This window comes from Cryptomeria japonica, chromosome 9, assembly GCF_030272615.1.
Source record: "Cryptomeria japonica chromosome 9, Sugi_1.0, whole genome shotgun sequence".
NCBI lineage: Eukaryota > Viridiplantae > Streptophyta > Pinopsida > Cupressales > Cupressaceae > Cryptomeria > Cryptomeria japonica.
The window spans coordinates 648,334,379-648,348,750 of NC_081413.1; positions in this window are offsets into that span (position 1 = coordinate 648,334,379).

The window sequence follows — 14,372 nt, forward strand, 5'->3', positions numbered from 1 at the left end:
AATAGGGTGGGAGTAGATGATAAAGATGTTGGTGTTGGAAATAAGCCACACTCAAACCAATGATGGACTGGTCCAAGAGGGGCTAGTAGCTCAGTGGTAGAGCACTCCAGTAGCCCATGGAAGGTCCTAGGTTCGAGTCCTAGCTGGTCCATGTCTCAACATGGTATCAGAGCCAGGTCCAGGCTAGGAGCTCGAAGCACACGAGAGGTGTGGTTAAGGGGGGGTGTTGGTGTTGGAAATAAGCCACACTCGGACCAATGATGGATTGGTCCAAGAGGGGCCATTAGCTCAGTGGTAGAGCACTCCAACAACGTATGGAAGGTCCTAGGTTCGAGTCCTAGCTGGTACATGTCTCAACAAAAGATATTTTGAGATATTTGCATAAAGTTCAATGCAAAAGTTGAGATGATAATAGAGATTATATGGTGAAAAAATAAGCTTAATAGAATAATAGTTGTTAGCACACTACAAGAAAATATAAAGTTGTATAGAGAGATGTGATTGAATATGTTAGTTTCACCAAAAATGTGATAGCAAAATTTTTCTCTAAGCGATTTAAGATTTCAAGTAAACACCATTACTAGATGAGACTAAAAATTAGAAAATACTAGTTTATGATAGCTATCCAACAATATGCTTAATCTAGTTGGTAATACATGTCATTCCTATCCTTGGTCATTTCCATTGGGTTTTTAAACAACTTACCCTATTTTTCTTACTATAAGGATCATCTTGTTTGTCTATGAGAAGATCTTTGATTGTTCTTTGGTGTTGGGTTTTTGTGGGGATTCATCCTCTGAGTGTTATGTTTCCCTCTCATGATGTCTTTTTCTTTTTTCTAAGATATAGGCTTCTCATGGTTTTTTCTTGCAAATCCGTATAGGATTAATTCACCTCCTATGTATACAACTATTGATGTAGGGGTTGGTTGCACCCCTCATTTGGTGCCTATTGTTACCTCTAATGCCACTCTCAATGACATGATTGAGCTTTCTATTATTGGTAGTTGAATCTTTACAAATGTTGTCGGTGTTGTAGCTACTCACCTTTTGAGGGATAAAACTTATCCCATCCCTTTTAGAAAATCCTCCTTGGATGGTTTGTGGCTAGGATATGGTGGAAAATGAGGATCTCTATTAGCATACCTAGGTTTGGTGTGCAAATTCTACAACCTTTGTCTTTCTCTACTCAACTTTCACAAATGGGTGTTATATTCTTGGAGATCTCTTGTCACGTGAAAGATTTAAAGGGTTTATTCATTGCCTCTTTTACCTCTTTAAGGATGAAGATTTGGTTCTTGATGGTAAGTCACCATTTTTGGGAGAGAAATCTATTGACAAAGTCTTGGTGAACTTCCTTTAACCCCCTTATTGAGCCTCTAGATGTGAGTCTGGTGTGGGTTAGACTTTGAATTTAACCCTCTAGTTTTGGGGGGTTTCGTGCTATGAGGGAATGGGAACTTCTATTGGTCAATTGTTAAAGGTTGAAGATTCCACTTCCTACATGAGCACTTTACTTTTGCTTGCATTTTGGTAGACATTGACATATCCGAGCCACTTCATGGGGCTATGGTTCTAATGGTAGTGGATAAGCCTTGGACATGATTGCTTGACTATGAGAATCTCCCTTTTAGATAAAGATGATGATTTGTCATCAATCACATAGCTATAGATTATCCTCTCTCTTGATGCAAGGAAACACATACTTGTTGGAAGAATGCTAACAAAGATCACTTGACTATTTATGCTTCTAATTTTCTAATCAATGGTTTATTTAAGATGATGAGTCATCTTTGGATCAATCCTTTAGCTTATGGTGTGGCTTTGACGCGTCCGTTTCCTTCCACTCCTTTAAACCCTATTGGAGACACTCCTAGTTTGATCCCATAAATAATAAAACACTACAGTAGAGGACATGAATAATACTTCCATAACACTAATCCTAGAAATGAAAATGATGGTTTTAAATAAATTTTGACCAATATCTCTTTGCAGTATAGGATATAAGATTATGTCCAAGGCCATGGCTAATAGACTTAAGCTGTTGCTACCAAAAATATAAAGAGAAAAATAATTCCATGTTGGGCATATACATTATAGATGGAAGAATTATAGCATATGAAGCAATACACACAATAAGAAGGAGAAAATAAGAGAGTCCGATTATCAAACTAGACACTAGGAATGCTTATGACCTAATGAATAGATATTTAGCATTGGAGATGTTAGATAAGTTTGGAATTTTCAGATAATGGATCAACTAGATTCAGAGTTTAATAACCCATATTTTTTGTGTTAATTGATGGTACTAGGCACATGGTTTGGTTCCTTCTTCTAGGGGACTTAGACAAGGTGATCTAATATTACCAATTTTTTTCATAATTATGGCTAGCAAAGGCATTGGGAAGATACTTACATGAAGGAGTTAAGGGTATATGGAAAGGAGTTAAGGTGAAGCTAAATATGGGTGTTGTCACACACTAAAAACTTGTTGATCATACATTTAATATTTGTGGTTGCAAGCAAGAGAGAAATACAGGTAATAAAAATTACCTTTATTTTGTAGTTTTGAAGCAACATATTAATTGGAGGAAATATAATTTTTTTTCTTTAATACAAACCTAAGAATATAGAAAAGACGTCTCACATCCTTTGGTTCTATGGATTTATTTATCCATGTTTCTCATGGTGAGGTATCCTTCTATTTTGTCTAAGTCTGCGGTTCTTGTCTTTGCTAGAATAAGTATTATCACGGTTTGCATGCACCCGCCACGTGTTGGTGCGACGCACATTTTCAATGCCTCCCTTTCCTCTTTGTCGTGTAGCCACAATCAGCTGACGCATGGCGTTGTTTTCTTTTCTCCGCGAATCCGTCCCTGCAGTTTTTGAAATAAGGTTGTTGCAATACATGGTAGCTCCATGAGAGGTTATGAATTTGCAGTTTCTACCAAGGCCTAAGTCTCTCCCTCCCGTTGCCACATGTCTTTCATAACAGTCATCGAAGAATTCCATGCATTCAATCTTTAGAAGGCGAAGCATTTTTCTTGAGATGAAGTTTTGTTGTGAGATGTTGCGAGTCATTTTTGGGGCATTGTACCAGATATTTTCAAGTTTTGGCTATGAAGCAATGGTGAGGATCTTTTCTTTGATCTAGGTAACAGAAAGGCAGATGCAACTGCGATACAGGTTGAAAGCCGTCATCGCTTTCAGGGTATTTGATGCTCGCAAAAATGATGATCTGTGCCAGCTGGTGTTTTTTTTGCAAAGTGTGTTTCTTGCCTCTCAAACCAGGCAATTAGGCCCTCTTCTATTTAAGACGCATTGCTTTGTATGTGCAAGGATTTAGAAACTTTAAAAATTATTTATAGATTTCTAGACAGGTTTCTAGCCTCAAAATTGTTATAGATCGCCAGACTAAAGTAATCAAATTGTGCCTCAGGCCTTTGGGACTTTTTTATTCGGTGTATGTTATCAGTTTTCTGTTCTTATTCATATCCATCTTTAACTGTAGTGATACATGCTTAATCTTTAATGAATAGAATCATGTTGTAAAGTCTTTCAATTTGGTGAATGTTTATGCTAGCATTACTTCATGTTTAGGAAATCTTGAAAGTATTTTGAATGGTGTTTTTGAGGCATGGGTCTTAGAATTTAATTTATATGAGGTTCTTTGTGCTATCTTTAACACAAAATCAAGTTGAGCACGTCGCATTAGAGTAGTTTGCCTTTGTTTTTCTTTCTCTCCTCTTCCCTCTTTATGTATGAAGAGCCGACTTCTAAAATCCCGGAGGTTACTCAGTAAAAACACACAAGTCCCCCAAATACTAAGTTTCCCATAAGGCTATATTCTTTAGAAGCAATTTTAGAGATCAACAATTCTTTTTCTGGCACGCCCAGTGGGACTCCTTTTTCTTATCTCTAAAAGTGGGTGTATGAGCCATAAACCTATTACTAGAAGCCAAACTGCATTAAACCCAAGTCTATTGTTACCACCTCTAGTAGCAGTCCAATTAATATCATGAGGAGGAGCACAAATCCTTGTCCAGACCCCTATTCTAATGGCAATCCCTCCTAAAAATTTCGTTACATGGAATAGCGAGAGCCTCCTTATTCCACCCACCCCTCCTTCTCAGTGGGACAGATTCCAACCTTCACACTAAAAGCCTTGCCAAAGTTTATCGGAGAGGATTCTAAAACCCGGGGAGAACACTTACATGATGTAGCTGATGTATGCACTGTGCACAATGTCACTAAAAAAAATGCGGGGTTGAGACTGCTTGCAACCTCTTTTACAGGGAAAGCTCAAGGTTGGTATAGGTCTCTTACACCAAATTCTATAGGAGACTGAGACCAGTAGGGGGACTATTTTTTTGAGCGCTTCACTAAAAAGGGAGACAAATCTTCCCTATTGTAGCAACTGATAACTATCAAGCGGGCTCCTCAAGAGGTTGTGATTGATTTTACCACCAAGTTCCAGAAGACTTGGCAAAGAATACCCTTAACTTCTCGACTTCTGACAAATATGACTTTTGTTTTCTATCTTAAGACCTTTAATTTTGATATATTTGTGATGATTCAATCCTTAAGCGACAACACCCTCTCGGATGCCCATGAGTTAGCAGCCTGAGCAAAAAATAACTCGATCGACGCAGGAAAGCTCCCTCCAAGGCCACCCATGCCAGTATTTCCCAAACTATCAAGCCAAGCCCTTGAAAATATCCCCAAGTACATTTGCTCCACAATTTATGTACGTTTACCCAAATACCTAGCAAGCTAACGATCTTGCTTCTTCCTCCCTAATTGCTGAAGTAAGCGATAGAAAAAATCTGCTCAGGACCTTTTCAAATGAAATAATTAATCTTAAAAGGTAGCAAGCGTCGCTCGCTAGGCCCCCTTTTCAAAATTATCAAGGAGGAAGGCCCCCTTTTAAAAAAAACCAATATCAAGGAGGTGTAAAAGTCACCCAAAGCCAGCCAAACAACTAAATTGTACCCGTGCTAAGCCCGTTGTAGACCATACCTCCTAATCAAAATAAGGAGCTAATAGCTGGCCATAACAACTGAGCAGATGATACCAATTCTTTGTGCTTCCCCTGCAATGACGTCCATATGCCACAAAATTGTCCAAGGGGAAACTTGTAGCAAAAGGTAGCAGATGAAAGAAATCAAGGGACGAGCCTTGATGCTGGCATGTAAGCTTCTCTGAGTATGGATAGTGCTACACTTGTAGCACAAATGTAGGGCATGTCTATGGAACAAGAAGCCGAAATCGCTCTAGATCACACCCTTTTCTCGTAGATGGACGGCAAAGAAGAAATGCTTAGGAACGATGTTCCCGCATCATCTTCAAAGATGCCTCAAGTGCAATCCAACTATAATCTCTGCTTAAAGCGTTGCTTCACAAGAGAACCCATAGTCCAACAACCAAAGGAAATCTTAGATAATCCTTAGGAGCAACCCGTTGTGACTTCCACTTTTCAAAAGTCTAAATAATTCATACCCTACAAGCCTAAAGAGGTGAAGGTTCTCGTTCTTACAATTCTTGACATGGTGGAACAATTGAAGACGACCCCTATAAATGTATCCCTATGAGATATTCTTGCTATCCTGGAGAAGAAAAACCATTTACTAGAGGCGCTCAATGAAGTAGAAAAACCTGCAACAAGTGCATCACTCGCAAAAGGCAAAGAGCCATTTTTAGGAGATCATTCACATTCATCAACAATGCTCACTAATGAGGTGGAGGCTCTTGCTAATGTAAAGGGAGGTAGGCCAAAAATTAATCCCTTCTTTTTGACTCTTATTGTAGGGGACAAATTACTTCATAACTCCATGATTGATTCTTGTGCTAGCACTACGGTATTGCCTAAACAGATAGCGAAAGTTTTAAAATTAGAATACGAGCCACTAAAGAAAGGAGTCATGCAACTTGATGAAAACAAAGTCTAGGCCATAGGTGTGATTAAGAATCTTTTGCTTACTTTGTTTTCTTGCCTAAGCATCACTCTCTCCTAAGAAGTAGTGGTCATTGATGTTCCCCCTGTCTTCAGCCTTTGCTTGTCTAGAGATTTCACTTCAAAAATAGGAGGACATCTATCTCTAGATTGGTCTCACCTTATGCTATGAACTAAGCTCGGGGCTAAGTTAAAATTATTGTTCGAGCCTTTGCATTCGGAGCACATAGCCAATGATGCTATGATCAATTTTGAAGCAACTCACACATCCATCTTCAAAGATGAGAGAAGGTGTGTCGAATTGGTTGAAGACAAAAAAATAACTGCAGACCGGACTTTGGACCAAGAAATTTTTCTCAATGAATTCATAGATGTAGATCCCTATGGGAATTATCATGCTACAAGGATTGGAACATATGTGATTTTTGATGATGATCAAACAATTCCTAAAGGCACAAAAGATCAACAGGATAAAGAAAAACAAGAAGAAGAGTTGACCTTAAATCTTTGGACCTGACACTTTGACGGAGCAAGATGTAAAACAAGGTCAAGAGCAGGTATTTGCCTAACTTCTCCATCCAGAGAGAAAACTCTTAGATATTTTGCTTCTATTTTTCCTACTCGAATAATGAAGCAGAGTATGAAGGCTTGGTCCATGGTTTGAGCCTTGTGGAATGCTTAGGCATCAAACATTTGAGAGTCTGGGAGATTCTGAGCTAGTGGTCAATCAAGTCTAGAGTCTATCTACTACAAAGCATGTTCGCATGCGCTTATACCGCCACAAAGTCTAGGATTTGATTGAAATCTTTGAGGTGTTCAATATCCAGAGAGTCCTGCTAAAGAAAAATGAGGTTGCAGATCGCATGGCTATAATAGGATCCCAATTTGATCCTGCTACAAGCTTGATGGAGAACAAACACCCATTTTGGGTTGTCGTCAAACCTATACTAGACAACAATTTAAATTGGCAAGTGTTCAAAAATAATGAGCACATCGCTATGTTCATACAATAGTCTGGTGAGCTCATCGAACAATTGCAACCCAAGGTAGCACAAGCATATGGCGACCAGGTGATTCCACTAAAATCAAACAAGATCCCGAAGGGTTTGATCAGATTGGAAAACCTTTTTGTCTGTGATGACCCGAGAAATGATAAGAGGAAGTTCACGACTGATAAGGGAGATTATATTGACCTTCAAGTTGGAGATGAATGAAAGCTCAAGGTAGGTGAAGGTGTTCCTCAACATGACAAGGACAAACTTATTCATTTATGTGATGAATACATGGGGGTGATCGCATGGTCGTATGATGAGATTAAGGGATACAATCTTGCTATAATCCAACATACTATTGAGCTCACAGAGGAAGCAAAGACAATTTGATAGAAACAACATCCTGTTAATTCACAGATTGAGTCTCAGATGTCCCAAGAACTCCAAAAACTAATTGACTCCCAGATTATCTATCCGATCAAGAATAGTACATGGGTTTTCAACTTGGCGCCAGTCCGCAAGAAGAATGGTAATATTCGCCTTTGTGTAGATTTCCGAGATATGAATAAAGCGTCATTAAAAGACCATTTTCCCTTTCCAATCATGGAGCAGATTTTACATACATTAGTTGGATCAGATATGTTCTCCATGTTCGATGGTTTCTTTGGATACAACCAGGTCCTCGTCAAACCTAAAGATCAACATAAAACTACAATCACGACTAAGTGGGGAACATTTGCCTATTAGAAAATGTCATTCAGATTGTCTAATGCAAGGGTCACTTTTCAAAGATCCATGGACATAACTTTTAGGGAATTTATAAATAAGATAATCCTCATCTACCTAGATGACTTGATGATATTTTCAAAAAATAAAGAAGATCATTTTGACCACTTAGAGCTGGTATTCCAGAAATGCCTAGAGTTTGGTGTCTCCTTGAACCCAAAGAAATGTATCTTCAGAGTTCCCCAGGGAAATCTACTAGGACATGTAGTGTCTAAAGAAGGGGTGTCAGTTGATCCAGGCTGCGTGAAAGCCATCAAAGAGCTTTCCCTTCCTGTGAACAAGAAAGGTGTTCAGACTTTTTTGGGAAAAATCAATTTTGTCAGCCGCTTTATATCTGACTTTTCTGGGATGGTTAGACCAATAGCCTTAAAGCTGAAAAGGACCTACACTTTAAGTGGACCCCAAAGGCTAAAGAAGCTTTCAAAAAAATCAAAGAAGCCATCTCATCTACCCCTATTCTAGTTAACCCAGACATGTCCAAAGACTTTGTAATGTATGTTTATACCAATAACTTTAGTATTGTTGTCGTGCTAACACAAAAAGATAGAGAAGGCACAAGGGAGCATCCAATCACTTTCCATTCAAAGACTTTGAAAGATTATGAGATCAAGTACAACTTCACGGAGAAACATGCATTCACTATTGTGAAAGGTCTAAAGAAGTTCAGGCATTTCATCGCCTGTAATAAGACAACCATTTATGTTAATCACTTAGTTGTCTATGAGTACATATTTGAAAGAGAAATTATAGAAAAAAGAGCCAATTGGATTACCAAAATACTTGAGTAGGACATTGATGTCAGACCTACCAAGTAATCTATGGAAAAGGTCTTTGCAAATACGGCTCAGGATACTGAGGTTCCAAAAGTTGGGGCACAAGATGAAGTAGTGTTGATGCAGATGACTCAAGCTCAAAGGTACTGGATCACTGACATAATAGAGTTTATGCAGATCAGAAGGTTCCCCTCAGATCTTCCTCCTGTAAAAATAAGGTTCTATAGATTGCAGAATAGTGGTTATCGATTGATTGAAGGGATCCTGTTCAAAATAAACTTTGACAGAGTTCTACTATGTTGTGTGGATAAGCAACAAGCCAAAAATATTTTACATGAGTTCCACAATGGCCCCTTAGAAGGTCACTTCTTAACTCAAACCATTGCTATCAAAATGACCTGCGTTGGGTATTATTGGCCTTCATTATTCAATGATGCACATGCTCTCATCCTCGAATGTAAAGAGTGCCAGATCTATGTCAGAAAGCATAGTAACGCGGCCATGCCACTCAGGCCTGTAATGGTAGTTGAAACTTTCACTCAATGGGGATTATACTTTATAGGGATGATCAACTCAGTGTTTTCAGCCAGCCACAAATGGATCCTCGCTGTAACATACTACTTCACAAGATGGACGAAGGCAATACCCTTAGTAAACACAACCGAGAGTGAAATATTAGGTTTCTTAGAGGAATTGGTTTCAAAGTTTGGTCTACCAAAAACTATAATCTTAGATAATGCTAGAGCTTTCATAGGTTCCCGGGTTACTCAATTTATCCTTAATCATGGCATTTACCTAAAAAAATCTTCTAACTATTATCCATAAGCAAATAGTTTAGCCGAGTCAACAAATAAAAACCTGATTCGACTCATCAAAAGGTTAGGAGCTGAGCATAAAAGAGAATGGCATAAACATTTAAGAAGTGCGCTCTGGGTAGACTGAGTGACCCCTAAATAGGTATTGAAGAACTCCCCATATGCAGTTTTATATGGTAAAATAGCCCAGTTCTTGGTTTCCTTAGAGATCTTAGCTCTACAACTTTTAAAATCTCTAGAGTTAGAAGATAATGAACCCATGGAAGTAAGATTGGGGGAGCTCCTAGAATTGCAAGAAAATAGAGAGAAATATTTCAATTCCTTCCATAATAGGCAACAATTTTTTAAGAGATGGTTTGACAAAAAGAGCTTAGACCCATGCTTTAAGTGGGGAGACTTGGTATTAAAATATAATGAGTGGGCTACTAAACCAGGTCAGCACACGAAATTCAACAACCTATGGGAAGGTCCTTTCTGCATTCTCGAATGCAAATAATTCAACGCTTTCACTCTAGAGGACATGCAAGGTGAAATAATCAAGATTCTAGTTAATGGGATCCATCTTAAACCTTTTAACTAAGCCTTTTTGTGCATTGTGTAAATATTGTAAATAGTGTGTGTATGCTAAGATCTTTACACTTGCGAAAGAGACACAAACAACACAAACACACCAATGGGACATTGCATTAAAGATAAAAATCAACAAAGCATGTTAGTTAATATAAAGCTCTGAAAATCGTCTCATTGTCCTCTATCTCCAAGGATCTTCAAGATTCAAGGTGGCCCTCACTTGGATGAGCACTTGATCTTTAAGATGACAACCTAAAGAATGAGATTTGAATGATGAACTAGAATCTAAATGGGTGCAACTAAGATCCTAGTTGATTATATGATCAAAACTATTGATATGAAGATGATATGCAAAATGGAGGCGTGTTTCCAAATTGAAGGATTAAAAGATGTAATTAAGCTAAGATGAATATGAAAATGCTATGGAAATGATATGCAATTAACTTAAATGATTAATCTAGCACATGTCTAATCTAAACATGATGCAATTAAGATGACCTAAATGCTTGAGAGAGGCACAATGAGAGCTCCTTGATAACCTACAAAAACAACTATAATAAGGATGCATAAAGTGGATTGATATGATAGATTGAAGAAATGGGCTCTATTTATAGAGAAAATAGATAAATGGATGGTTGAGATTGAGCAATCTCAATAAGGGCTAGGATTGAAAGTTATCAATCCATGGGAGGAATTCAATCCAATCCCAAGTTGACAAATGTCACCTTGAGATGGCTTGAGAGGATGCTAACCTATTTTACAGAAGAGCCGTTTCGCCTCCCAACTTGTGTAACTAGGCGAACATTGGTCTTCAAATTTTTTAGGCAGATTGTTGTAATTGAGCTTTACATAGGCTTAGGTAGGCATGAAACCACCCTAACATAGGACCACAAGATTTTAGGGCCCACTGTCCTAGAAAAAAGACTTCGAGCTGAAGGTGTGCTTACCTCGAAGCTAGTGCAGTTGGGTTTTGTGGTTATTGATGACCAATGGAATTATGATCTGGATGGCTGATTGTTAAACAAAAAAATCCTTTAGTACATGTTCCACGGGAGTCTTGTGAAGCATGGGTTAAACCGCTAAGAGAATATCCTTGACTGTTTGTGGACTTAGATGCCATTCCTGTCAAAGAACGGTTGCCATGGCTAAAGTTTTACACTCCAACTGAAAAAGTGGAACTTGCTAAAAAGATCTCTCTCATTTTACAAAGGAAGATGGATAAGATGATTGGCGGGAGGAGAATAAATTAAATTTTTGGACATACCGACAAGAAATTCAATAGCCCCGAATGGCATTGGAAATTTACCCTTTAGATGAAAATTTTAAAGAAGAATGACAAAAGTACAATATAGATATAGAGAATCATTATGAGCCTCGCCCGGACGACACTAGTCATCAAGAACTAGTCCCTTAGAAGGAATCTCGATAACTAATAGAGAAAGGGAAACATGTCAAGCTTGGATCAACTTATCAGACAACAACATCTTTGGCTGCTTGCGAAGCTATCAAAAGGCCTCATTCACAATCATTGCATAAACGGTTCAGTGAGACTTTTTAGTCTCAAGATCTGGTGCATGTCCGTTCTTCTCCCCCAAGAAAGAAGCAGACCTTAATAGATGTTCCAGGGAGTTCTCAGACATAAGTACCCATCCGTTGCAGCCCAAGTTTCAACGATGACAACATATCCAGTTTAGGTACTTTTATCTCCCCCTCTTCTCTCTTCTAGATCTTTGGTTTCTCCTGTTGTTTCAATTTCTCCCATTTCAATTCCTTCTACTAGTCCCTGCTATAGTAACATCATCTGCGACTAAAATGCAATCCCAAGCAGTCCCTTTATTCGCTAGCTTTCTAGCTGCTTTCCCGCACAATGCTGCTACTTTGAGCGCAACGTCAAAATTTACCCAATCTGCCATGACCCTTTCTCAATCTGCATTTGCATCTTCCATAGCGCAGGTATTAGGATTTCAAAGCTCCACGCCTCGGGCATCGTCAAGCACTAATCCATTTTCATCCCCTCCTAGTGATATGCAAGGCATTCCCCATTTCTCCTCTGCCACCCTCGCCCAACCAATACAAACACAGTTGAGAGATCCTGTAGTATCAATCCCTTTTTCTCTCCCACCTAGCGCTCCCTTAGTAGGGCATACAATCCCTTCGCCATCAAATTTTTTACAATAGGCAAGCTTCGCTAAACTCACCTGACCTCAGTGGGCTGAAAAGAGAAAAGTAAAGGATCAACAAAAGTTTGCCAAGCCCAACATTCAGATGCACTACAATGAAGAGGGTTAGAACCTGTTGTTCGTGGGCATGTTACCTAATGTCATCAAACCAACAAAACAAATGCAGCCAACAGACTACTCCATGCATGCCATTAAAGGCTCGACCGCAGGACAAGGTAGAAATGTTGGAGGAGACCCAGAGGGTAGTATAATCTGACTTCCTGAAGCATGTTGGACATCTAGATAAAGTGACAAAGGAATTGAATAATGTCAAGACAATAGTTGGGCATTTGAAAAAGGAAGAAAGGGATAGAAATGCAAAAATAACGTGCCTACAATATGATGTTCAACAAGAAAGGACAGAAAGGAAAAAAATCCAGAGTGCACTAAACAATGTGGCAGCCTAGTTTCAGGCTGAACATGCCTCAAAAAATGAATTTACCAAAAGGTTTCATGACCACGAGCAGGAGTCCTTGCAACTTCGGGCAAGCTTCCCATATGTAAATCAAATTCAATCCCAATTGCAAGATACCATCCGAGAGAAAGAGAAATATTCTCAAGAGCTAAGTAATATGCAAACACTCCTTTCAAAAAAAAAGAAGGAAAGGGAAAAGGCATCGTAGGATTTTCAAGACAAGTAGGTCCAATCCGATAAAGAGCTTCAGTACCTAAGGCAATCTTTGGAGGATGAGTGCAAAAATCTTGTTCGACTGTAGGAGACGATGCAAGACAAAGGCACAAAAATCATAACATTAGAGCATCAAGCATTTGTTGCAAAGCGAAAAGTTAAAGAGTTATATGAGACCATTGAGGAAAAGAATGTAGAGATCATTCTCCTGTCAAATCCCTCTTCTCTTCCCGTTGCTACCCTTGCAGATTTTACTTCTTTAACGCGGGAGCTCTACTTTTCTCATTGGGAGAAAGTGAAGCACTTTTGTCCCTCTTTGCAACCGGCCTCGAAACTCCTAACAAATGCACAATCTTTATGCATTGAGGAAAATAGTGTCATTGAATGGGTCTCACAATTTATTGCGCCCAAGATCCCCAACACTCAAAGGGTGATTAATCAGTTATATCCTACCTTCGAACAAGACTTGGCCACCACATGAGTGGGAGATCACAAACAGTTGGCTAGAAGGAAAAATGATTTTATAAATTATCACAAAGTAGTAGTGCAGGTTGCATCTAGTTTGAACACACTCACGTTTTCAGCCCTGCACATAAAGGAGCATTTTGAACATTTTGTAAGCTTTGGCTTACCTTTAGCTTTTCTCCCATATAATTTAGTTTTGAAGGTTGAGTAGATCATGGACGCGATTGAACAGTACCAGCGAGAGTAGACACTCCTCTAGGATTAAGTACTCGTCCAATGGCCAACGAGATTGAAGAGTTGTTGCACCCCTTAGCTCAATGCCATACTTGTCTCGAGTTAACTCAGAGTGAGCTAGGTGACCTACCGTTCAACAAGATTATTTGCCTTGATCAAAATTATTAGATCCTCAAATCTTAGGATCAACCCTTGGAGGATGATTAAATTATCGTACAAAATGTCCTTGATTATTTGTACCTGACATATAAATAAGTCTGGTTTGCAGAACCAATAATTTTGGGTATCGACATCCCGTAGGCAAGATTATCCCAAAAGTCACCAAGAAACTGTGGATTTATTTATCCATGTCGTTCATGGTGGGGTATCCTTCTATTTTGTCTAAGTCCGTGGTCCCTATCTTTCATAGCATAAGTATTATCATGACCTGAACATGCTCGCCATGTGTTGGCGTGACACACATTTTCAATGCCCCCCTTTCCTCTTTGCTGCGGAGCCACGGTCAGCTGACACGTGGTGTTGTATTCTTTTCTTCGCGAAGTCGTGCCTGCAGTTTTTGAAATAAGGTTGTTGCGATATGTGGAAGCTCATTAAGAGGTTATGAATTTGCAGTTTCTTCCAAGTCTTAAGTCTCTCCCTGCTGCTGCCACACGTCTTTCATAGCAGTTGTTGAATAATTCCATGCATTCAATCTTTAGAAGGTAGAGAATTTTTCTTGAGACATAGTTCTTGTTGTGAGATGCTACGAGCCATTTTTGGGGCTTTGTACCATATATTTTCAAGTTTTGGTTGTGAAGGAATGGTGAGGATATTTTCTTTTATCTAGGTAACAAAAAAGCATATGCGCTTATGATATAGTTTGAAAGCCATCATACCGTAAAAATGGTCACCTAAACCATGGGCCCCTAATCTCGACTACATCACCAAGGTCCTAACCA